Source organism: Eretmochelys imbricata, chromosome 3 (assembly GCF_965152235.1).
Source record: "Eretmochelys imbricata isolate rEreImb1 chromosome 3, rEreImb1.hap1, whole genome shotgun sequence".
NCBI classification, from domain to species: Eukaryota; Metazoa; Chordata; order Testudines; family Cheloniidae; genus Eretmochelys; species Eretmochelys imbricata.
The window spans coordinates 183,071,961-183,098,109 of NC_135574.1; the positions used below are offsets into that span (position 1 = coordinate 183,071,961).

Here is a 26,149-nt window from a genome sequence, read left to right on the forward strand (position 1 = left end):
AAGAAATCTGATGAGGTTCAACAAGGACAAATGCAGAGTCCTGCACTTAGGACAGAAGAATCCCATGCACCACTACAGAGTAGGGACTGAATGGCTAGGCAGCAGTTCTGCAGAAAAGGACCTAGGGGTTACAGTGGACGAGAATTTGGATATGAATCAACAGTGTGCCCTTGTTGCCAAGAAGACCAATGGCATTTTGGGATATATAAGTAGGGGCATTGCCAGCAGATCGAGGGATGTGATCGTTCCCCTCTATTCGACACTGGTGAGGCCTCATCTGGAGTACTGTGTCCAGTTTTGGGCCCCACACTACAAGAAGGATGTGGAAAAATTGGAAAACGTCCAAAGGAGGGCAACAAAAATGATTAGGGGACTGGAACACATGGTTTATGAGGAGAGGCTGAGGGAACTGGGATTGTTTAGTCTGCAGAAGAGAAGAATGAGGGGGGATTTGATAGCTGCTTTCAACTACCTGAAAGGGGCTTCCAAAGAGGGTGGATCTAGACTGTTCTCAGTGGTAGCTGATGACAGAACAAGGAGTAATGGTCTCAAGTTGCAGTGGGGGAGGTTTAGGTTGGATATTAGGAAAAACTTTTTCACTAGGAGAGTAGTGAAGCACTGGAATGCGTTACCTAGGGAGGTGGTGGAATCTCCTTCCTCAGAAGTTTTTATGGTCAGGCTTGACAAAGCCCTGGCTCAGATGATTTAGTTGGGGATTGGTCCTGCTTTGAGCAGGGGGTTGGACTAGATGACCTCCTGAGGTCCCTTCCAAACCTGATTTATTCTATGATTCTATGATATTCTATGATTACCACATCCGAGGTAGAAGCAAAACTCAAACATCTTAATGGGACTAAATCGGGGGGCCCAGATAATCTTCAACCAAGAATATTAAAGGGACTGGCACATGAAATTGCCAGCCCATTAGCAAGAATTTTTAATGAATCTGTAAACTCAGGGGTTGTACCGTATGACTGGAGAATTGCTAACATCGTTCCATTTTTAAGAAAGGAAAAAAAAGTGATCCGGGTAACTACAGGCCTGTTAGTTTGACATTTGTAGTATGCAAGGTCTTGGAAAAAATTTTGAAGGAGAAAGTAGTTAAGGACATTGAGATCAATGGTAATTGGGACAAAATACAACATGCTTTTACAAAAGGTAGATCATGCCAAACCAACCTGATCTCCTTCTTTGAGAATGTAACAGATATTTTAGACAAAGGAAACGAAGTGGATCTAATTTATCTCGATTTCAGTACGGCATTTGATACGGTTCCACCTGGGGAATTATTAGTTAAATTGGAAAAGATGGGGATCAATATGAAAATTGAAAGGTGGATAAGGAACTGGTTAAAGGGGAAACTACAACGGGTCATCCTGAAAAGGTGAACTGTCAGGCTGGAGGGAAGTTACTAGTAGAGTTCCTCAGGGATCGGTTTTGGGACCAATCTTATTTAATCTTTTTATTACTGACCTCGGCACAAAAAGTGGGAGTGTGCTAATAAAGTCTGCGGATGACACAAAGCTGGGAGGTATTGCCAATACAGAGAAGGACTGGGATATCATACAGGAAGATTTGGATGACCTTGTAAACTGGAGTAATAGTAATAGGATGAAATTTAATCGTGAAAAGTGCAAGGTCATGCATTTAGGGATTAATAACAAGAATTTTTGTTATAAACTGGGGACTCATCAGTTGGAAGTAACAGAGAAGGAGAATGACCTCGGAGTATTGGTTGATCACAGGATGACTATGGGTCACCAATGTGATATAGCCGTGAAGAAAGCTAATGCAGTCTTGGGATGCATCAGGCAAGGTATTTCCGGTAGAGATAAGGATGTGTTAGTACTGTTATACAAGGCACTGGTGAGACCTCATCTGGAATACTGTGTACAGTTTTAGTCTCCCATGTTTAAGAAGGATGAATTCAAACTGGAACAGGTACAGAGAAGGGCTACTAGGATGATCCGAGGAATGGAAAACCTGTTTTATGAAAGGAGACTCAAAGAGCTTGGCTTGTTTAGCCTAACCAAAAGAAGGCTGAGGGGAGATATGATTTGCCCTCTATAAATATATCAGAGGAATAAATACCCGGGAGGGAGAGAAATTATTTAAGCTCATTACCAATGTGGACACAAGAACAATATAAGTGGATATAAACTGGCCATCAGGAAGTTTAGACTTTAAATTAGATGAAGGTTTCCAACCATCAGAGGAGTGAAGTTCTGGAACAGCCTTCCAAGGGGAGCAGTGGGGGCAAAAGACATATCTGGCTTCAAGACTAAGCTTGATAAGTTTATGGAGGGGATGGTATGATGGGATAGCCTAATTTTGGCAATTAATTGATCTTTGACTATTAGCGGTAAATATGCCCAATGGCCTATGATGGGATGTTAGATGGGGTGGGATCTGAGTTACTACAGAGAATCCTTTCCTGGGTGTCTGGCTGGTGAGTCTTGCCCACATGCTCAGGGTTTAGCTGATCGCCATATTTAAGGTCAGGAAGGAATTTTCCTCCGGGGCAGACTGGCAGAGGCCCTGGGGGGTTTTCACCTTTTGCAGCGTGGGGCATGGGTCACTTGCTGGAGGAGTCTCTGCACCTTGAAGTCTTTAAACCATGATTTGAGCTCAGACATAGGTTTGGGGTTTATTACAGGAGTGGGTGGGTGACTGAGATTCTGTGGCCTGGGTTGTGCAGGAGGTCAGACTAGAGGATCATAATGGTCCCTTTTGACCTTAAAATCTAGGAGTCTATGAGAATACTTACACCCAAGGGTAGGGAAACCTTTTGAGTACACTCACTTATTCCTATGGAACTACTGATGCGAGTAAGGCCCCATGTATACTACTAATGTAAATGAGTCAAGAGACTTGGTTACAATGCAGCTGTCCCCTGAAAGTTAAAAATTCTACTGTATATCATCCAAGGCTTTAGCCTAATGAGGATATAGTTCGATCCCAGATCGGCTAGAATTTGAACCATGTTGTAACTGTGTTAAAGGACAGCAGCATTTTAACCATGCCCTGGACTCATTTATAGCTGAAGAGTGCATGAAGCCTAACTTACACCACTATTCTTAGGCATGGTCTATGAAGTTTCTTTGGTGAGGGGATGTGATTTTTTATTTTATTTTTATTACCTTAATAGATAAATCAGTATAACCCTTAGCATGGAAGCAATTACACCAGTATAAGACATCTTTATACATCTTTACCCCGATATAATGCGGTCCTCAGGAACCAAAAAATCTTACCATCTTATAGGTGAGACGGCGTTATATCGGGGTAGGGAGAGGAACCGCTCCCCGCCCCAGCTCACCTCCGCCTCTGAGAGCGCCGCCGCCGCTCCGCTTCTCCCTCCCTCCCTTCCAGCCTTGCTTCGTCAATCAGCTGTTTGGTGCGGGAAGCCTGGAAGGAAGGAAAGAAGGACAGTGGGGGGGAGAAGCGGCATGGCAGCAGCAGGCTCAGGAGAGGAGGCGGAGGCAGAGCAGAGGTGAGCTGGGGTGGGGAGCGGTTCCTCTGCGCCCTCCCCCCCAGTTACTTGCTGCAGCCCTCCCCGCGCCCCCCCACCTCAGTTCACCTCCACTCTGCCTCCTCCTCTGAGCGTGCCACCACCGCTCCGCTTCTCCCTCTCTCCCTCCAAGGCTTGCCGCGAATCAGCTGTTTGGCGCAGCAAGCCTGGGAGGGAGGGACAGAAGGAGGAGGAGAAGCAGAGCAGCGGCGCGCTCGTGGGAGGAGGCAGAGGCGGAGCAGAGGTAAGCTGAGGCGGGGGGCCGCAGCAATTAAGGGGGGGCGCAGAGGAACTGCTTGCAATAACACGAATTCGGATATAACAAGGTAAAGCAGCCCCGCTCCCCGGAGAGCTGCTTTACTGCGTTATATCCGAATTCGTGTTATATCAGACCGCATTATATCGGGTAGAGGTGTACTATTATTGCTTATTCCCCTAAATTTATTGGTATAACTGTGTCCACACAAAAGGTTGTAACTGCTTTAACTATCCTCGTTTCAAATAGCCATCCTTAAACAGTACAAAAACTGTGTGTAGATAAGGCCTTGTAGGAATAAGTGACACTACTCACAACCCCTATACTTGGAAATACATGCAAATAGCAGAGGACAAACTCAATTAATATCTTCCTTCATTAAAAATAGACAGACGAGTCACAGTTCTGTCAAAAAAAAAATCTCTGCATAGCTATGTAAAACATTATTTTTTAAAGCTGGAAAAGTTAAAACAATGAATTCTTCTGATCAAAGTATTTCAAAAGCCCAACATGGGTGTGTGTGTGTTAATTATTTAATTAATTGATTTTATTTCCTTCTCCCCTCCCCTTTTCCTTTGTCTACACAATGTATTGTGCATCTCACAAGAACTGCTGTTCAGATTGAGGTCAGATTTAAATCCCAAATGCACTGCAGAAGGTCTATATTTGATTACAGTGCTATGTGATGTCATGTATCCAAGACAACTAAGGCATTATGGTCTCCTAGGGATAAAACTATCTCTTGGTAATAGATTTAGGCACCCCGGCATGTGACTGATCCGTTGTCTCCAAATGAAAAATGTATGCAGCTGCACTCTTCAGCAAAACACATTACAACAAAAGGTCCAAATAATTGTTCTCATTGGACAGCATACAGAGACAAAATAGATATTTTCTTTTTAAATAAAAAGGCATATCAGGTACTTTAAAGATGGGGATACAATTTATTAAAATCAGTTTGTAATATGTTTTAGAATCAGACAACCAAGTCTATTTTGGGGGGTGAGGGGCCTTGAATGTCTCCCTGTGACTGTACAAAACCTCTGCAATATTCATTTCTGACTCACGTATGTGGGGAGGAACTCTTTCTTCCCATAATTTACTGGATATTATATAAAATAAAGGTTTTCCAGTTATTCACTAAAATATTTTCAAATTTCTCTCATTTTTAATGTCTCTTCCCAGTCTTCTTCCACTCCTTGATGTAAAATTAAAACTGAGAAACTGAGCACAAAATTGGAAGAGAACCAGTATCAGGAGAGATGCATGAAATGATTACAAAATTCTGCATCAGAAAGAGAGACCTTACAGGGACACAGGCAGCTCAAATTTAGCCCAAGATTTAGGTTTTGTATGTTTATTTTTACAAATCAAAACAAAATATAAATGTTTCCATGATTTAAAAGGCAAAATAATAATGTCCATGAAACTGGTATTTTAAATAAACATTCCCTGACAACATTTCAGCTGCAAACATTGGCCCAATCCTGTAATTTGTTATGTGCAGGTCAACATCATAGTGAAGCAGCACACAAATTGCAGGATCAGGGCTATTTATTTTAAAATTGCCCGTAGCCTTATTCAAAACCTACTGAAGTCAACAGGAGTTTTCCCACAGACTTCAATTAGTTTTGGATCAGGCTCCATGTGCATTAAAACCTGAAAATGTAACTGATTGGAATGAAAAGTGACATGGACTATCAGATTGAACAGTGAAACTAAAAAGGCAAAGAATAAGCAAACACCATAAACAGTAAGCAATTAAAACTAAATTACTATAAAAACAAATAATTTTGATTTTTTTTGTAACAGAAAAAGACATTTGAAAAGATACTACAGTAGTCACTTTTCTTAAATTCTGCATGTCCCACAGTAAAAGAATAAAAACTAAAAGATGGGAGCCATAGATATAGTTATATAACTGTGCCACCTGAGCGCATTGCACTGAAAAAAAAATACTGTTAATTTCATTTCCAAGATTCCCCTATCATACACAGTTCTCCAGGATAGCCTCAAAACAATACTGAATATTCTTTTGTTGATATTTCAGCTGAAGTGTAGCAATAACAATTGCCCAATGTTACAAAATGTCATACTATCTCTTTTGCTAACAGCTTGTAAGCCTTTTTAAACACAGATATCAGAACTCCACTTGAACCTTATCTGAAAGCATGAAGCTCTAATTTTATCTGAAATGACCTTGCAGTGAGAATAATTTTTTTAAGTAGCACTTTAACAATACCAGAAAAAACTACGGCACTACAAACAGAGCTTACTGAGGCCACAAAGATTGCATTGGTTTCCATTTTCAAATGACTGCTATACAGGCATAATTTTTCTTCCTATCCTTTGTGGTCTTCCTTTAGTTACATTTTTAATCACAGCATTCCAAACACCTCTGATTCCAAGACAGGATATATGTTTGGATTTCTCTTTTACAAATTCTTTGAACTAAATTTTAGACTTCATTCAGCTTCAGACTGCACTTTGAAAGTTTCATAAATAGAAAACAGCTAAAAACATAGACAACAGCACTTATATCACTAGTATTGATACATCCTTAGACATGTTTTGATTCAAGCTAGTATTTTTCCTAGTGCACAGTATTACTATCAATGTAAGTGTCAAGAACACTGTTTATCTGTCTAGAACTTTGCTCTACCACAGATTGCTTTCTATGGCACACAATGGTAATGTAGCCACTGTCATGCTCTGGGGGTGCAATCTAGATCAGTATGTCATTGTGTCACTGCCTGCCCTGTAACCTTGGGTGTCTTAAATGCTCTGTTGTTGTGGCTCACAGCCTGGACACCAACAGCCAGCTGACTAACCATTATGTCCCTTGTTACAAACAAACAAAAGAAGGAATACACTACTAAGACTAAAACTTAATTTCAGCCCATTACAATCTTTGCCTAAGCAGGTTTCTCATCTATAATCAATTTCCAGAGATTTCAACCACCTTGGCTAAAGAATTCATCTTTCCGCAATCTCAAGAGCTCTGGCCTCTTCATTCTCTCAAGTGATGGAGGCCAAGATGGTATCTTCTCTCTCATTATATTATCTTCCAAAACTCACTGTTTTGTCCCCAGACTCAAGATAATCTCATGCTGTTCTTTCCTTCCTGTGGACATCCCATCTCCCTGCTGATTCATATGTAAATAGAACTTCCATTGTTTCAGGTCACTCCTTGCTTAATTTCACTGGAGACAGATAGACAGCTACCTTCCCTATTGTCTGGGAGAAAACCTGTTCACTAACTCCCTCTGATGTGCCTGGTTTAAACACTTTATTCACAGACTTTAAGGCAGGGTAGTCAATAGGTGGACCACAGGCCAAATCCAGACCGCCAGATGCTTTTGAATGGACCTGAAATCTTTTTATTTACTTATTATTGTTATTATTTTATTATTTTCTCTGGAGTCTGGACCTTGAGTATACCTTGACGAGGAAATTTGGACTTTGACAAAAAAATAATTGCTACCTTTGCTTTAATGCCTATCACTGAGTATTCATAATTCCTCACATAGTGTTTACACATGCATTTTACAATGATGTTGATCACCAGTGTGTCATCAGCTTTCATAAAAGATCTTACTTGATGTACTTTTATAATACAGTAATACTGTGTACACTCAGTTATTTATTTGAGGTTCAGACCCCCTTTTTTATAGCTAAGAAGCAACCTCCCTCACTTGTTAGGCTGACAGCTTTGCTTATCTTTCATGTTAATGTGCCTTCATGGCCACTGCCTAACTACCAGATTGGTCAGCCAAACAAATACACATTCCTTTGTCCAAGGCAGACTGTGCTCATACATTGCTTGCCAAAATTGAGAACATAATTTTAGCACATATGCATAACATTGTACGCACCCCATACATACATTACACAATTAGTTTTCTAATAATATCTTACATCACACCTTGTAGATATAGATTATGGCAATAGTATTTAGGTGTGATGAATAAGTCAAGAACCACAAGAGTTGCTGACACAGTATTGAATCACCAATGGGCCTCTTTGTCGCATGCATACAAAATAAAGTACGTATCAGAAATATATTAACGTAGGTGAACAGACTAAAGAACTATGATTAAAGTGAAATGGTGCTGGTGTTAGAGAAAAATTTACCTTTTTTTTGTTTTGTTTAGCACTAATAGGATTTTCATACAGCTAATGATTTAAATTCTCTTGATTTCAGATTGTAACTTTGCTTAGGCCTTGCCTACATGCGAGAAATTGACCAGAATAGCTATTCTGGAATAACTCCCCCATGTGGACATCTATTCCAAAATAAAAGTGATTTAATTCCAGAATAATTACTCCACTTTGTGAGTGGAATAATTATTCCAGAACAGAGTGTCCACATGGGGAAAACTACTCCAGAATAGAATCACAGAATATCAGGGTTGGAAGGGACCTCAGGAGGTCATCTAGTGCAACCCCCTGCTCAAAGTAGGACCTAATCTGCAACTAAATAGCTATGCCAGTCAATGTAAACAAAACCTAGTAAAATAATAAACCAAATTATTTATAAGAGGAAACAGTTCCACCAGTGCCACTACATTCTGGGTAAAATGGAGATGAAGCCTCACATAGTTACGCTATCTCAATTTAGAATGAAAGGTAGATATAGTAAATACAGTATTCTCAAGGCAAAGAGAAAAGCACTTGCATTAATCAAGCTAAGCTATGAAAATACAAAATGATATCCTATACTTCTCATACAACATGGTTAAAAGGCACCAAAGCAGAAGAGAAGAATATAGTTTGTATTTGGATTAAATAACTCTGAAAAGAATGAAAAGCTGCCTATTACCATTCTGACTATTTTTGGTCAAACTGACTGTCTGTGGTAGAGGCTATCAATGCTGTTTGGCAACAGGCTTACTTGCACCCACCAGCTGCTGCTGCACTCTAATCCCACTAGGTGTGGGTTTTAAATCACTGAATTTTCTTTAGAAGTATCCTAAAATAATTTTGGCGGCTGTATAATAGCATACAAAAACAACATAATAAAATACCATCCTGCTAAACTGCAATCACAACAACAAATGAGAGGCCCACATTTTAAATAGGAAACTAAAGTTAGGTAGTAAATATAGGGAATGCACTAAAAATAACTTTGAAAAAACAAAGCTTAGAGGTGCTACAGTGGGAAGGTACAAAAGATTATGTTTTATAGGAGGACAGAGCAAGTTACACACTATAGGGTCCACCACAGCAAGAACATAGTAGCAAGGCAGTATCAGATGCAATGGTGGAATGCTTACACAGAAAGTGATGTGTGAGCATAGATATCTGACAGTACAAGGATCAAGGAGCAACTCCTGATATAACCAGAGGCAACACTGTTAATGGATTACAGTAGTTCCAATTTAAAAACAAAGCATAGTCAATGATGTTGCTGAAAGACATTTTGGACTGTGTTGACCTGTCCCACTAATGTGGGCAAACCAAGTTCAACACCACTTGAAGCACGATAACAGTTGTCAAAGACTGCTGAAAAGGCTAATCATAGGAATTAAGAATCCTTAGGCCCCCTCATGGACCCAAATTAAAATCATGTTAAAGACATTTCAGCTAATAAGGCAGAGGTAGTCAATAGGCGAACCGTGGGCCAAATCCGGACTGCGAGACACTTTTGAACAGACCCTGAAATCTTTTTATTTACTGATTATCATCATTATTGGTTTTATTATTATTTTCTCTGGAGTCTGGGCCTTGACTATACCTTGACCAAGAAATTTGGACCTTGACAAAAAATAACTGACTACCCCTATAATAAGGAATGCATACAGTTTCTTTGGACAGTGTAGATGGGGATGACTGTTTTACAAGATGGCTCAGTCATCCCTGTCCACACTGACCAGAGAAACCTTATTAGCACTTTGCTAACAGCAAGAACTGATTTGAAACCCCATTGTCATTAGAAGAATTTGAAATTTAATCTCAGCAGAGAACACAAAAGTCTGGAAAAATACTGAAGCAATAAGATACCCGCCATCTAATAAAAAGAGTCTTAACCTCATATAAAAATTGAGCTATGGGCTGAAAGAGAGCTAGTTTCTACTGATCTGAAAGCCAAACAACTTCATACAATAGGAAGAAAAGGGAAAGAAAACTATTGTAAGATCATGTGATGAGATCTCTGGTATAAAGCTTCCCATATACTCTGACTCTAACTTCTCTAAAATGATTCCTGTACAATACTCACCATGTGGAACATGAACATGTCCACCCTTTACAACACAATAGCTACTCTTTCCAAGTTACCAAGTCATAGACATCTGGGCACTCAGCACTAAATAGTACTCGTCAGTTCTTTTCAAGACAAAATATGTTCCAGTATGTTTGTGCTTCTGAAGCTATGATGTTGTAGAGAAAGGAGACAAAGTACTCAAAAGTCATAAGGACACCATTGGACACCAGGCAGCATTTTTTTTTTTTGTAGTGAGTAATTTACTACCACATGCCAATTCTATCTCACCTGACTTAAATTATACTTTGTGTGTACCCTGGGATATCACTATACACTTTTACCTAATGTGATAAAGACAAATCAGACACTTCTCATCACATATATCAATGGTACTCAACCAGGGGTCCGGGGCCCCCTGAGGGCCGCAAGCAAGTTTCAGGGGATCCGCCAAGCATCGCCAGCATTAAACTCACTAGGGCCTACAGCAGAAAGCTGAAGCCCCGCTGCACAGGACTGCAGCCCGGGGCACCAAGCCCCAACACATGGGGCTGAAGCCTGAGCAACTTAGTACCCTGTGGCGTGGTACCCCGGGCAACTGCTCTGCTTCCTACCCCTTAACATCGGCCCTGGCTTTTATATGGAGAAAAACAGTTGTTGTGGCACAGGTGGGCCATAGAGTTTTTATAGCATGTTGGGTGGGCCTCAGAAAGAAAAAGGTTGAGAACCCCTGACATATAATGTACTGTGTTATATAGTATGATTACATCCACAATGCAAAATTGAAAATATGATGGGAAGTGGATTTATTGTAATATAGGGATATACATGATATGTAAATATCCACTTCTAAATGAAAAAAGTCTCTTAGCTGCTTCTTGCTTTCATTGTGGATCTTTCTCTTGATACAGGGAAGCTTTGTGTAACCGTTCGAAAATAAAAATTCATAATTTGTGAAGTCTGGCTATGGACAGGACTTATACAAGTGCATACTTGCATATAAACTGTAAAGACTGGCAGATATGCTATATGATTCACTAAGTGAAAAAGCACAATACAATTTCTGCACAGGAAGTTACACAACACCATTTTATTAACTGTCAAGCAGGGAGCACACAAAGCAGATCTATCTATGTTAATGTGCTCACCAATTGCTAAATCAGACATGGAAATACAAGACAGTTAATTATAATATCTTATTTATACCAAAATATACATACTACCACATGGATTAACAACTGTCCCAAACCTGTGCAGCCAAATGAAATAAAATGGATGAAACTTAAACTGATGCTAAAAGCTAATATAAATTAAGTAATATACACTGCTGCACCCAATAAGCTGATAATCTTTATTTTGGGGGGGGTGAAAGGCCTGTAGGTCTATACCACAACACATCAGATGGTTGCCCCTCTTGAATTTACAAAACAAGAGTTTAGGTCCTGCACCTCCCCACCTCCCCACCCACACCTGCACCCTTCATCTCTCTGTCCTGAGGGGCTCCCTACCCTGCTACTACACTACATCTCTGCTTTGAGGGCACCTCTACATACACCTGCCCATCATGATGGAGGCACAGCTAGGCCAAATTTGAATGGTGGTACAACCCCATGAGCCAGGTTGAACCGACCACACCAAAACCACAACTTCAACAAACAGTGGTTGCAATTTTTGAACAAAAAACAAACAAATAAATCAAAAAACTTTCTTACAGCCTTGCCAATGAGTCAACTGTGCTCAGTATCCTTCACTCCCAATAGTTCCAGTGGGAGCTGAGGATGCTCAGCACCTACCATGAATCAGGCTCTGTGTTTATGAAGTGTTTTGAAACTGTGAGGTGTAATTTTATAGCTAAGTTTATAATTGCATTAAAAAAGGGGAAAAAATTGAGACTTTCTAGGTAGTTCAAATGTAATACAAAATAAAAAGCAAGAAACCAAAAGCCTCTCGTTTGTGTAAGAGTGGGAGAGGCTAGAGTCAGGATATTATGTCAGAACTCCCACACTCCCAAGTACCTTGTACAGCAAGAACTTCTTTCACTCATCACATACACAAACTCTCCAGAGGCCTTATCAGAGATTTCTAAATGCTCTCACTAGAGATGAACAATCAAAGCAATAAAATAATCCCGACTAGTACACTGTGCATGTTCAGCCCAGCAAATATATGTCAATGTTTTTAAATATTACAGCTGGGTCGTGAAAGAACAGAGACTAGTACACCAGGGATTTGTGAAAATTCCCCTCCTTGCTCGACCAGTAGTAGCAAGACAATGAGCATTTCTATATTAGAAAAACTGCACCAAATATAAATATATTGATCTAGTTAGACTGGTGTAAACCCCTGTTGTAGATACACATAAGTAGACGTTAAAATGGTTTAAATCAGTTTATCTTGTGTCCGTAAATTGCAAGCTAACTCTTGCTTAAATAAGTTTAATTTCACTGCCTCTGTATTATTAGGGATTTGCACTGGTTGAGCTAGGTTGATTTAAAATTTATTCAGTTAAACCAGTGCAAGTTTTCTAATATAGACCAGGTCTGAGCACCCGAGTCAGGCACAGTTGCCTATGCAACAGCCTCACAGTTATTTAAACCTACCCAGGGTAAGTCTAAACATCACCATGTTAAAAACAGTTGAAGCGGCAGGAATCTTTTCTACACTAGTGCTCTGTGTTGCCAATACCACTGCAGTTCCCTACCAAAGCCAGAGACCGTGGCCCAATTCTCTGTTGCCCTGCACCTTGTGTAGTCATTTTCAACAGTGCAAAGTGAGCCATTATTCAAATGGCAGCATTTACACTCTTTTTGCACTAGCGTACATGATATGGTGCAAGTCAACAGGGAATCAGGGCTTAGTATTAAACACTTTAAAAAACACCATTTGTCCCCATCCATATTGACCAAACAGTGTTACAAACTAGTTCAGGCACAAAGGAGTTTCCTCTTTATGACTAAATGTGTTTTTGAAGTGGGATTAAACTACAAAACAAAAACAGAAATGATGTTAAGATCATATGTATTTGACAAAGATCCATGCTAACCTGGCCAGATACTACAAACTTGATTCTCCTCTGATTAACAACAGTGTAACTCCAATGGCATTATTCTTGATTTGCACCTGCGTAAGTGAAGGAGAATCAAGCCCTGTCATTCTGATTCAATAACATTTAAACATCCATTCTTCACAAGTGTAAAATGATTAGACTGGATGCAAGGCAGGGTGGATAAAAATCCATGATTTTTTTAATTTACATTACATTTTTTTGATAAAATGCTTTTTGAGGAAAAAAGCCTATCTAAAAATAGTTTTAATTAAGATCCATGATGAGATATCTTTGAGCTATAACATAAGAGGGATTATAAATTCTAATTCTATAGTATGAAACAATATATTCATGTAAAGTTTAAGAAAAGTTTTGTAAATGTGTTCCAATAGTCCATGGAATAGGGACCCAATCTTATATAGTTCCAGGGGCTTCTGTATAGATCATTTAGGTTAATCTTTCTATCTATCCAATGGGAGCAAAGAACAGTAGAGAGGCTAACAGAGGGAGTTTGCCTGAGATCTGCCTCAGAGGAGGTACGCTAAGGGCTGCATTGACGAGGCTATGTTGGTGAGTATCTGAGTGTCTGTTGTGGGGACAGTTTGACCATGTACTTGATTGGCTGTTTGAAAAGTGTGAATTGGGAGTGCTTTGTTCCAGGTGAGCCTTGAGTGGGCCTGACTGTTATAAAAAGCAAGTCAGCTGTGAACCAGCTGAGCCGTGAACAGCAGAGAGGCTAACAGAGGGAGTTTTCCTGGGGAGAGCCCACTGAGGCTTACATCTTGCTGGCTTCTCTGAGTAGTTACTACAACTCCTGAGGAAGCTCGTAGAAGGAAGGTAAGATGGATGGGGAGAGTTCAGCTGTTGTGACCTGCACTGGATGTGCCATGTTTGTCTTTCTTCCACAGGACAGAAGTGACTTTGTCTGTACAAAGTGCAAGCTGGTCTCCATATTGGAAGAGAAGGTTCAAGGTCTGAAGCAACAGGTATCGACCCTGCGTTGCATAAGAGAAACTGAAGATTTCCTGGACAGACGTCAGGATATGCTTCTACAAACACAACATTCTGAAGATTCAGAGCAGGCTGCACTGCAGGGACAGGAGGACGGTGAAGAAATTTGGCAGCATATGACCTCCAGAAGAAGAAAGGGGAGCGTCCATGTACCAGCAACACAGATACAGGTAAGTAACCGTTTTCATGTTCTCTCCACAGGTACTCATGCAGAGAGTGGACTAGATGATACATCTGAGGGAAGGGAACAGAAGGAGACTCTGCCGATTGGAAGGCATGAGATGCACTGTCCTAGGGTTGGGAGTTCCACGACCACCGCTCCTAAGAGAAGGAGGCGGGTGGTGGTGGTCTGGGACTCTCTCCTCAGGGGGACTGAGTCATCTATCTGCCATCCCAACCGGGAAAACCGAGAAGTCTGCTGCTTCCCAGGAGCTAGGATTCACGATGTGACAGAGAGACTGCCGAGACTCATCAGGCCCTCGGATCGCTACCCCTTCCTCCTTTTCCACGTGGGCACCAATGATACTGCCAAGAATGACCTTGAGCAGATCACTGCAGACTATGTGGCTCTGGGAAGAAGGATAAAGAAGTTTGAGGTGCAAGTGCTGTTCTCGTCCATCCTCCCTTTGGAAGGAAAAGGCCCGGGAAGAGACCATCATATTGTGGAAGTCAACGAATTGCTACGCAGATGGTGTCAGAGAGAAGGCTTTGGATTCTTTGACCATGGGATGGTGTTCCAAGAAGGAGGAGTGCTAGGCAGAGATGGGCTCCATCCAACAAAGAGAGGGAAGAGCATCTTCGCAAGCAGGCTGGCTAACCTAGTGAGGAGGGCTTTAAACTAGGTTCACTGCGGGAAGGAGACCAAAGCCGTGAGGTAAGTGGGGAAGTGGGATACCAAGAGGAAGCACGAGCAGGAGCACGCAAGAGGGGAGGGCTCCTGCCTCATACTGAGAAAGAGGGATGATCAGCGAGTTATCTCAAGTGCCTATACACAAATGCAATAAGCCTGGGAAACAAGCAGGGAGAACTGGAAGTCCTAGCAAAGTCAAGGAATTATGATGTGATCGGAATAACAGAGACTTGGTGGGATAACTCACATGACTGGAGTACTGTCATGGATGGATATAAACTGTTCAGGAAGGACAGGCAGGGCAAAAAAGGTGGGGGAGTTGCATTGTATGTAAGGGAGCAGTATGACTGCTCAGAACTCAAGTATGAAACTGCAGAAAAAACCTGAGTCTCTGGATTAATTTTGGAAGTGTGAGCAACAAGGGTGATGACATGGTGGGAGTCCGCTATAGACCACTGGACCAGGGGGATGAGGTGGATGAGGCTTTCTTCCGGCAACTCACGGAAGTTACTAAATTGCGGGCCCTGGTTCTCATGTTTCAGAGTAACAGCCGTGTTAGTCTGTATTCGCAAAAAGAAAAGGAGTACTTGTGGCACCATAGAGACTAACCAATTTATTTGAGCATAAGCTTTCGTGAGCTACAGCTCGCTTCATCAGATGCATACTGTGGAAAGTGTAGAAGATCTTTTTGTACACACAAAGCATGAAAAATACCTCCCCCCACCCCACTCTCCTGCTGATAATAGCTTATCTAAAGTGATCACTCTCCTTACAATGTGTATGATAATCAAGGTGGGCCATTTCCAGCACAAATCCAGGGTTTAACAAGAACGTCGGGGGAGGGGGGTAGGAAAAAACAAGGGGAAATAGGTTACCTTGCATAATGACTTAGCCACTCCCATGCCTAAGTTAATTGTATCCAATTTGCAAATGAATTCCAATTCAGCAGTCTCTCGCTGGAATCTGGTTTTGAAGTTTTTTTGTTGTAATATTGCAACTTTCATGTCTGTAATCGCGTGACCAGAGATTGAAGTGTTCTCCGACTGGTTTATGAATGTTATAATTCTTGACATCTGATTTGTGTCCATTTATTCTTTTACGTAGAGACTGTCCAGTTTGACCAATGTACATGGCAGATGGGCATTGCTGGCACATGATGGCATATATCACATTGGTGGATGTGCAGGTGAACGAGCCTCTGATAGTGTGGCTGATGTTATTAGGCCCTGTGATGGTGTCCCCTGAATAGATATGTGGACACAGTTGGCAATGGGCTTTGTTGCAAGGATAGGTTCCTGGGTTAGTGGTTCTGTTGTGTGGTATGTGGTTGCTGGTGAGTATTTGCTTCAGGTTCAGGGGCTGTCTGTAGGCAAGGACTGGCCTGTCTCCCAAGATTTGTGAGAGTGTTGGGTCATCCCTCAGGATAGGTTGTAGATCCTTAATAATGCGTTGGAGGGGTTTTAGTTGGGGGCTGAAGGTGACGGCTAGTGGCATTCTGTTATTTTCTTTGTTAGGCCTGTCCTGTAGTAGGTGACTTCTGGGAACTCTTCTGGCTCTATCAATGTTTCTTCACTTCCGCAGGTGGGTATTGTAGTTCTAAGAATGCTTGATAGAGATCTTGTAGGTGTTTGTCTCTGTCTGAGGGGTTGGAGCAAATGCGGTTGTATCGCAGAGCTTGGCTGTAGACGATGGATCATGTGGTGCAGTCAGGGTGAAAGCTGGAGCCATGTAGGTAGGAATAGCGGTCAGTAGGTTTCTGGTATAGGGTGGTGTTTATGTGACCATCGTTTATTAGCACTGTAGTGTCCAGGAAGTGGATCTCTTGTGTGGACTGGACCAGGCTGAGGTTGATGGTGAGATGGAAATTGTTGAAATCATGGTGGAATTCCTCAAGGGCTTCTTTTCCATGGATCCAGAAGATGAAGATGTCATCAATATAGCGCAAGTAGAGTAGGGGTGTTAGGGGACGAGAACTGAGGAAGCGTTGTTCTAAGTCAGCCATAAAAATGTTGGCATACTGTGGGGCCATGCGGGTACCCATAGCAGTGCCGCTGATTTGAAGGTATACATTGTCCCCAAATATAAAATAGTTATGGGTAAGGACAAAGTCACAAAGTTCAGCCACCAGGTTAGCCGTGACATTACCGGGGATAGTGTTCTTGACGTCTTGTAGTCCATCTTTGTGTGGAATGTTGGTGTAGAGGGCTTCTACATCCATAGTGGCCAGGATGGTGTTATCAGGAAGATCACCGATGGATTGTAGTTTCCTCAGGAAGTCAGTGGTGTCTCGAAGGTAGCTGGGAGTGCTGGTAGCGTAGGGCCTGAGGAGGGAGTCTACATAGCCAGACAATCCTGCTGTCAGGGTGCCAATGCCTGAGATGATGGGGAGCCCAGGATTTCCAGGTTTATGGATCTTGGGTAGTAGACAGAATATCCCAGGTCGGGGTTCTAAGGGTGTGTCTGTGCAGATTTGATCTTGTGCTTTTTCAGGGAGTTTCTTGAGCAAATGCTGTAGTTTCCTTTGGTAACTCTCAGTGTGATCAGAGGGTAATGGCTTGTAGAAAGTGGTGTTGGAGAGCTGCCAAGCAGCCTCTTGTTCATATTCCGACCTATTCATGATGACAACAGCACCTCCTTTGTCAGCCTTTTTGATTATGATGTCAGAGTTGTTTCTGAGGCTGTGGATGGCAATCACCCTGATATCTGCTGGGAGAGTAATACAGCGGTGCACGGACAATCCAAGAAGTTTTTGGAAAGTGCAGGGGACAATTTCCTGGTGCAAGTGCTGGAGGAACCAACTAGCGGCAGAGCTCTTCTTGACCTGCTGCTCACAAACCGGGAAGAATTAGTAGGGGAGGCAAAAGTGGATGGGAACCTGGGAGGCAGTGACCATGAGATGGTCGAGTTCAGGATCCTGACACAAGGAAGAAAGGAGAGCAGCAGAATATGGAACCTGGACTTCAGAAAAGCAGACTTTGACTCCCTCAGGGAACTGATGGGAAGGATCCCCTGGGAGAATAACATGAGGGGGAAAGGAGTCCAGGAGAGCCGGCTGTATTTTAAAGAATCCTTATTGAGGTTACAGGGACAAACCATCTCGATGTGTAGAAAGAATAGTAAATATAGCAGGAGACCAGCTTGGCTTAACAGTGGAATTCTTGCTGATCTTATACACAAAAAAGAAGCTTACAAGAAGTGGAAGATTGGACAAATGACCAGGGAAGAGTATAAAAATATTGCTCTGGTATGCAGGAGTGAAATCAGGAAGGTCAAATCGCACCTGGAGCTGCAGCTAGCAAGAGATGTTAAGAGTAACAAGAAGGGTTTCTTCAGGTATGTTAGCAACAAGAAGAAAGCCAAGGAAAGTGTGGGCCCCTTACTGAATGAGGGAGGCAACCTAGTGACAGAGGATGTGGAAAAAGCTAATGTACTCAATGCTTTTTTTGCCCCTGTCTTCATGAACAAGGTCAGCTCCCAGACTACTGGCACTGGGCAGCACAGCATGGGGAGGAGCTGACCAGCCCTCTGTGGAGAAAGAAGTGGTTTGGAACTATTTAGAAAAGCTGGACGAACACAAGTCCATGGGGCTGGATGCACTGCATCCGAGAGTGCTAAAGGAGTTGGCGGATGTGATTGCAGAGCCATTGGCCATTATCTTTGAAAACTCATGGCGATTGGGGGAAGTCCCGGACGACTGGAAAAATGCTAATGTAGTGCCCATCTTTAAAAAAGGGAAGAAGGAGGATCCGGGGAACTACAGGCCAGTCAGCCTCACCTCAGTCCCTGGAAAAATCATGGAGCAGGTCCTTAAGGAATCAATTCTGAAGCACTTAGAGGAGAAGAAAGTGATCAGGAACGTTCAGCATGGATTCACCAAGGGCAAGTCATGCCTGACTAATCTAATTGCCTTCTATGACAAGATAACTGGCTCTGTGGTTGAGGAAAAAGCAATGGATGTGTTTTTCCTTGACTTTGGCAAAGCTTTTGACACGGTCTCCCACAGTATCCTTGCAGTGGGGGAGGTTTAGGTTGGATATTAGGAAAAACTTTTTCACTAGGAGGGTGGTGAAACACTGGAATGCGTTACCTCGGGAGGTGGTAGAATCTCCTTCCTTAGAAGTTTTTACAGTCAGGCTTGACAAAGCCCTGGCTGGGATGATTTAGTTGGGGATTGGTCCTGCTTTGAGCAGGGGGTTGGACTAGATGACCTCCTGAGGTCCCTTCCAACCCTGATATTCTATGATTCTATGACTCAGTGCTCAGTCTAGAAGATACGATCAGAGATGTTTAGTTTTGCAGTTCTCAAACTGTGGATTTGTCCAGAGATAACATGTTTGTTAACAGCAAAAATGTTTTTAAATACATAAATAAAGAAAGAAAGAAAGAAAGAAAGAAAGAAATAGAGGTGAGAAATAACAGACCTCAACCTTATTTTCCCTCTGCAAATTTGTGTACACAGAGTCAATCCCTTACCTCTCTCTAAAAGTGCACAGTTTCTAAAAGTTCAGTGAATAGAAGATTGTTGGGGGTGGAATAGATCTGGACAAGGAGAAGAAGTCATGAGATAAATGTGAGAAATGAGGGACAGGCAGCAGAAACAAAAGTGAAACTGTTTGAGCAGCATATTCCAGAAGTCTTGAGGTCTTTCTGAGTGTAGCCTGCATTGATTTGAAATCTACCAAACCATTCTCTCACTAGAAGGGAAAACCTATAATGGCAGCAGGATGTAAAAGAGACCCAGTCTGGGAATATGAACGATTCAAGAAATATATGTTTGCTGATGATGTTTTAAAGAAAGTCCCACCAGTGAACTGGTGGAAGTGACTTAAGCACTTGGATTCAGAGACTGAAGTGATAATCTCACTTTTAACAGCAGTAGCTTCTTCTGCCAGTGCAGAAAGAATATTTTCTTCCTTTTGGACTAATTCATTCCAAATAGAGTAATCATTTGGGACCTGAAAAAAACAGAAAAGCTTGTTTTTCTTTTCCAGATTATGAACAAACAGGAAAATGAAGGTGAAGACGACTGAGTTAGCTGCAGAAGCCAATATTTTAAGTTTCTCATGTTGACATCGCTGACATAGTCAATTTAATTTGTTTTGTTTTTTAAAAATATTTCATTTAACTATTTTAGTTTAAAACAATTTTAACAAAAACAAACCTGATTTTAAAAAACTTGAATGTTTAACTAAATTCAAAAATTCATATGCTTGTTTTGTTATATTATGTTTGCTGTTGAAGAAAAAATCCAGAATACAGAATGTTGTTGTTTTAGTTAAATGAAATAATTTAAATGTCTGTCTGGTGATGTTCTCCTCCTAATACAGCATGGCAAGAAAATCCTCCAAATATCAATGAGTAACCTGTTGAATTAGAGATAGTTCACCTCCCAATGACTTCATGAATATCTGCTTCAATTACCTTTGGTAAATGAAATAACCAAACAATCATTCATTTTCTGATATAGCTCTAAAACTAATCTGATTTTTTTTCAAAATAAATCACTTTAAAAATGTATAGTGTGTACCTTCTAAAAATGAAACCTTCATCTTTCTCTGAGTTGTGAAGAATATGTATTAAGGTTATAACAACCAACAAGAATGTACTTTTATGTAGAAATCCATGATTAAATCAAGTCTTCCTGACTAGTGATTTAAATCACCCTGATGCAAGGCAGTGGAGAATCAGGACCACTGTCTACATAGGTTATGCAAACCATATTTAAAACTGGTTCAGCAAGCATGGTTTAATTGTCTGTGTGGAAGGAACTTAAAATCTCTTGGGGGAGAGAGAGGTGAGAAGAATTCTGAAAGCTTTTCCAACATTGTTTCCTCTCTCATCTGTCTGCAATGAAACCTCAGACTACCTCTGTCTCTTTCCTTTTGGGTTTGGGATAAAGATGAACTGTTTAAAACAACTTAAATACTTTGTGTGTGTATATATTTCTGCAAGCTTCTTTTGGGACTTACTGATAATTATTAAGGGTTCCATTCTCCCACCTGCAGGATAAAAGCAGCTCCAATTGCAGATAATTGGGTCCCACAAGGGAAAATGATTTAAAGTCTATCTACTTGTAATCATTTCATGCATGACATTGCTCTTCCCCAGCTGACTACCTGTGTATCACCCACTTTCTCTGAAAATTTAGGTTTCTTTTTGTTTGTTTGGAATACTATTTCACTGAGAAGCAGAGCTCAGTGCAATGGCTCTCATTTGTCTACTTTCACTTGTACATCTTGATGAACCTTCAGATGTGCTAACAGTGGCTGATACTCTGAAGCAATAGGAGTTTAATAAATCATGTGTCTTTCTTGAAAGTAGGAGAGAGAGTTTTTGAAAATCCTATAAAACTTGCTCTCAATGTTTTTAAGCTATCACAGGCCCAAGATCAACTCTTGAAAAGTCACTGGCCAGAAGATATGCTCACTGCCAGCATTCAAAGTGAGTGCAGTGAATGGTTGAAGCATCCCAGAAATTTCAAATACATAGCATTTTTGAAGAGGAAATTCAAAAGCCTAGCTATGGGGTACAGTGAAAGTATGTTGGGGCCTCAACTACTGTATATCTGTCCTCTGACACATCAAAGCATGGTTTGGTTTAGACCAAACCATGCTTTAGCTATGTTTGGGATAGCTGTTTTGTAACCAAGTTCCCCAATACAACTGCATTACTAGTGTGTATGGGTACAATAACTGTGCTTGCACTAAAGATTTTTTTTTCCCCCCAGGGAGCAGGGAGGTAAAGAATTTCCCCCTAGTGCTACAACTAAGGTTGCACAAGTAGTAGCACCAGTGGGAGCTGCAGTACTATTTGAATTACTGAGACAGGCAGGTCTATGCCTGCCCATAACTAAAGGCCCACACCATCAGTTAAGCCCAGGCTACAATAGATTACTGAGGACAACAGATGAAAAAAAAGTGGGAGCAGGAGTGAGGTCGAAGGTTGAAAATCCGGGATCCAGAAGGGGGACAACAGCAGAGAATCCCCCAGCAGTTCCCACTGCTCCTCAAAGGTGTCTAGGGAGTCAGTGGACACTACCCAGAGGAATTCTGCCCAGAAGTATGCTTGGATAAGGGACCAGGAATAGGCCCCAAACTCACAGAGCACACCACCCAACTTCCTACTTCTGGAGCGATGGACAGCCACCTTGGCCAGTGCCAAGAGGAGGCTGGGGAGGATGTCCCATGATTGTGGAGGCCACAAATACAGTGTGCAAAGATCAGAAGATGCGGGGAAAAGTGCAGTCAGAACTTCAGTAAGAAGTTCTGGATGATGCAAGGAGGGGCTACAACCTGATGAACCCTACACAGATGTGTGCCAAGGTCTCTCTCATGCCCCAAAAGGGACAGGTGTTGGGGGAATTTGTAAACTGCACCAGGCAAACACCCATGCTTTCAGTTCCATGGAGGAGCCACCAACTAGTATCCCCAGTAGGTCGCAGAATCAGGGTAGAGTATATATTCAGGACCAGAGAATGCAAGTTAACTACCCCTGAGAAGAACAGGGGAAGTTTACACCTCTCAAGCCATTCTTTCATGCTGTCTGTCTGCTGATTCAATTACACAGTACTGTACCAGTTCATAATCAGGTTATCTTCATAGCCATAAAATAAAATATAATTTAGCACTTCTAGCTGTTAATTAGATATCAGTTTTGCAGATATTTGTAAGTAACCTACAACCAGACACCAAGGAAAAGTTTCCGACTCACTACTGGCTATAAAAAATAATCCATACCCTCTTAAGTTTGCTTATATAGTTATAGGAACAAAACAAAACTTTCCATCATCATATAATTTAGTTAAGTTTGAACTGGAACAAAGATCAGAATTGCGATGTTACATTTTTTCCTACACCATCAAAATCATTCAGTGTAACATCTCTGACTCACAGTCTACAACCCCCAATGTTATGGCTCAGATGGGATGCTGAGGGCATGTTATCCCCACACACCAATTTATTAATTTAGTTTTGAACTCTCATATTAATGTCCTCCTCAGTATAGGACTATTGCATTCTTTCTCCTGGTTCCCTCCCCTCTGTACTTTTTTTTTTTTAAACATAGCTGCACCATTACCTTAACCAACCCACTTCTGTCAAAGAATTTTCCCATTCTCACCAAAAAGCAGGATACATCACAGTGCAGTAAAATGGTGTTATATTTTTTCATTTTGTTTTGAGTAAAACCCTTAATTTAATATAAACAGCGTTAATTTATTTCTGTTGAAAAGCTGAGGATTAAGAAAAACTGAAATCCATTTTACTACTACTGTATTATTCATAATGTGCCCAAAAGCATATTCAATGGGATACAAAACACAGAAGAACATGGCAATCTGATCAACTGCCAGTCAGTTTTCTGGGTTAATTTAAGACACGGTGGCTAACATTTTCATTACAACAACCAATGCAAACATTATTATCATAAACACACACAAATGCATACACACAATTTGTGTACATATATATACATACACAATACTGCTTTTAAAGCCCCTTTATATACCTAAAAACAGATTAAGAGAAACATCTGAAAACCCTGACAAAAAGAAATATGTTTTTAGGTATCTCAAAAGTTTGAGAGCATCACATCCAGGAAAAAAATTCCTAGTAGAAAAGGGGGATTGGGCAGTAGGAAGCCCACTCCATACACACTAATGTCTCGTAAGAGCAACTAACACTGCAGAGATCTCAGCAGTGAGCCAAGTACTTCATCCAAAAGCGCAAGAGAAAAGAGAAGACACCTAGAACGAGGGCTAAGGTGCCGCGCAAGAGTCGGTGAGCAGCGGCGGCAGCAGCAGACTGGGGGGCGAGCTCCCTCTCTCTGGAGCTCATGGGAACCGGTGAGTGGCACTTTCTGGCTCTTTGTCGGGGCTGTTACAGACACACATTCTCCCAGAAATGCCTATGACTTGCTGGGCTGGTCTCAGCTCTCCTGGCCACGTGCCTGTCACAACCCCAACCAAAATGGGGGAGGTGCACATGATCCGGGGCGGGTGCGTGAAACTCACCTTGCACGCATCAGCTGCTGTCTTCGCTAATGGAGCCGCGCGGGGTGGGGAGGGGAGGCCAGAGGCCCTTTCTGCAGTTGGGGAGGGTTATGTTTTTACGGGCAAGAGGGCTAACACCTCCTCTCCTCATCGGGCTGGCTCAAGCAGGAAAGGCACCTATAAGGAACTGCAGTGGGTGCTATTCTTGGCGCACCACCTTCTCCCAGCCACATGCTCCTTAGAGAGCCTCTTCCCCTCCCCCTCCCCCAGGAAAACGGGGGCATATGGGGAAGGAAGAACCAGTTCAACAACAATAAGAGAGTTGCAGGACGCAGCCCAGCTGCCAACCTCACTCTCCAACAGGGAGGAGAGCATCCCTCCTTTGCGGGAGTCATTTTACGGCAAGTCTCTCTTCTCTGGAGGGATGATTGTACTGGGGGGGCTGCGCAGGAGTCACTCAGCGCTGACTTCAGATCTGCACTCCTGGCACGCGTCCTCAGTGCTGGGGGGCTGCGAGAGCGTCCCCTTCTCATGTCAAACCCGGAGGGCGATCTCGGCACATGCTTTGTCTTAGAGCGGGCGTGAGGGTTCCGGACCTTACCCAGCCTCTCTGGAAGAGACCCATGCGGAACACCGACCCAGGCAGCCCCAAGTCATCTGCATCAGCTTCCTCGCCTCCTCCATTATTTACCCTCTCCCCCATTGCGCGCTATCCATGTGCGCTTGCTCACGCGCGCCGCCGAGCAGCCCTTCCTTCTCCCTCTCATCACACATACGCGGCCCCCGGCCTCTTCCCAGACCCTGGCAGCGAAAACAAAACAAGGCTCCCTCCCCTCACGAGTCACACTCGAGCTCTCCAGAGTCACCAGCCCCCTGAGCAAACTGCTTCATCTCCCTCCATATTTATTAAAGCACTTTTAAAACATAGACTGTCCTCTGTGCGGCCGCGTGAGCGGGACAAACCCCAATCCACAGCCCACCTGTCCGTGTTAAACTTCCTCTCCCTGCCCACGTTTGTTATTTTGAATCACAATTTCCTTCCAGCCCCAATTAAGAACAAACCCCCTTTATACATCCCACCTCTGAGAGACGGCAGCGATCCCCCCGGTGCTGCCACCCCTCAGAGCAGGAAACACGCTCATCCTTTAACCACATGTATGTTCTCTGTAGATGCAGATATTCTAAAATAAAACACACGCAAATATAGGCTGGGAATCTCTCTGCTGGGGGGTGGAGCAAAACCCCCCCTCCTCCCAGTTAATAATGGGGTCCATACTCACAGTAGTCATGAAGCTGTGCGGCTGGGGGAGAGTGGACACAATATGGCAGCAGGCCCGCAGGGGTATGTGGCAGCGATCAGCAGCAGCTTCTGCTCCCTCTCTCCCTGCGCAGCAGCAACACCTCCCTCTAGTCTCTCGGTCTCCCCATAGCAACACGGCACCCAAGCCACTAACCCCTCCCCCGCTTCCTATACTTACCACACAGCCTTCTCCTCCCCCTGTCCAAGTGGGCTGGCCCCCTCCCCTCCTGCTGTCATATGCAGGAGACGAGTCCATTGCTGTGGAGGGCAGGAGGGGGATGAAGAATAGCTTGTGAGTAGTTCATTGCAAAGGGGAAGGGGGTGACTTCCCCTCCCTGCCAAGTTCAGTGTGTGTCTCTGACTGGGGGTTCCGTTGTACTATGTGGGAGGAAGGAGGCTCCTGGGATCAGTCACTACAGACACTAATGTAGCTCCTGACCTTCTGCCTGAGGTTTAGACTATAGTAATAAGGACTGTGCTCCACAATCTCCCTCCATCCATTTATATTGAACTGAGACTGCCTTTGTACCAAAGCTGCAACTTTTTGTCCTCAAACCCATCCATTGAGAGATGGTGTGGCAGCACCATGACCTTGCCTTGAAAGGTTGCCCTGTGGTGTGAAACCAGCATGGGCCCTGGAACTGATTTTGGGAACACACAGCCAGCCATCCTTCAGCATAATGTGTGTGGCCCTGACCAAACAGGGACAATCATAGAGATACCCCTTTCTGGAAAAGTCCTGTAGAATTTAAAAGGGATGAAGCCAACAGTGTTCTTATAGAAATGTAATAGGGTCCTATAGAAGTTACTCTCAAAAGCCGGTAGAATACACCATTTCTCTTAGGCTTTCTGGGCCATCCTATACAATTCTATAATAGTGATATAAATCTTTATTCTTAATATGGTCTGGAAAATCAACAGAAAATATATAATTTTATATAAAGGATTATAGGATTTTCCTGTAAAGGACTAGGACAGCAAATC

At 42.5% G+C, this 26,149-nt stretch overlaps 1 protein-coding gene across 6 annotated transcripts in view; it reads right to left on the reverse strand.

Moving 5' to 3' along the window:
• Positions 1-25,426, reverse strand: part of FOXN2 (forkhead box N2) — a 125,424-nt gene extending 99,998 nt beyond the window's left edge. For 4 of the 6 annotated variants that reach the window (XR_013345744.1, XM_077813909.1, XM_077813910.1 and 1 more), the window contains exon 1: positions 25,146-25,248. The gene's annotated coding sequence lies outside the window, so the exon portion shown is untranslated. Of the gene's footprint in view, positions 1-23,886; positions 24,077-25,145; positions 25,249-25,343 lie in introns of those variants that run through there. The other 2 variants (XM_077813908.1, XM_077813907.1) reach the window with 2 other exon arrangements.
• Between the last annotated feature and the right edge of the window lie 723 nt (positions 25,427-26,149).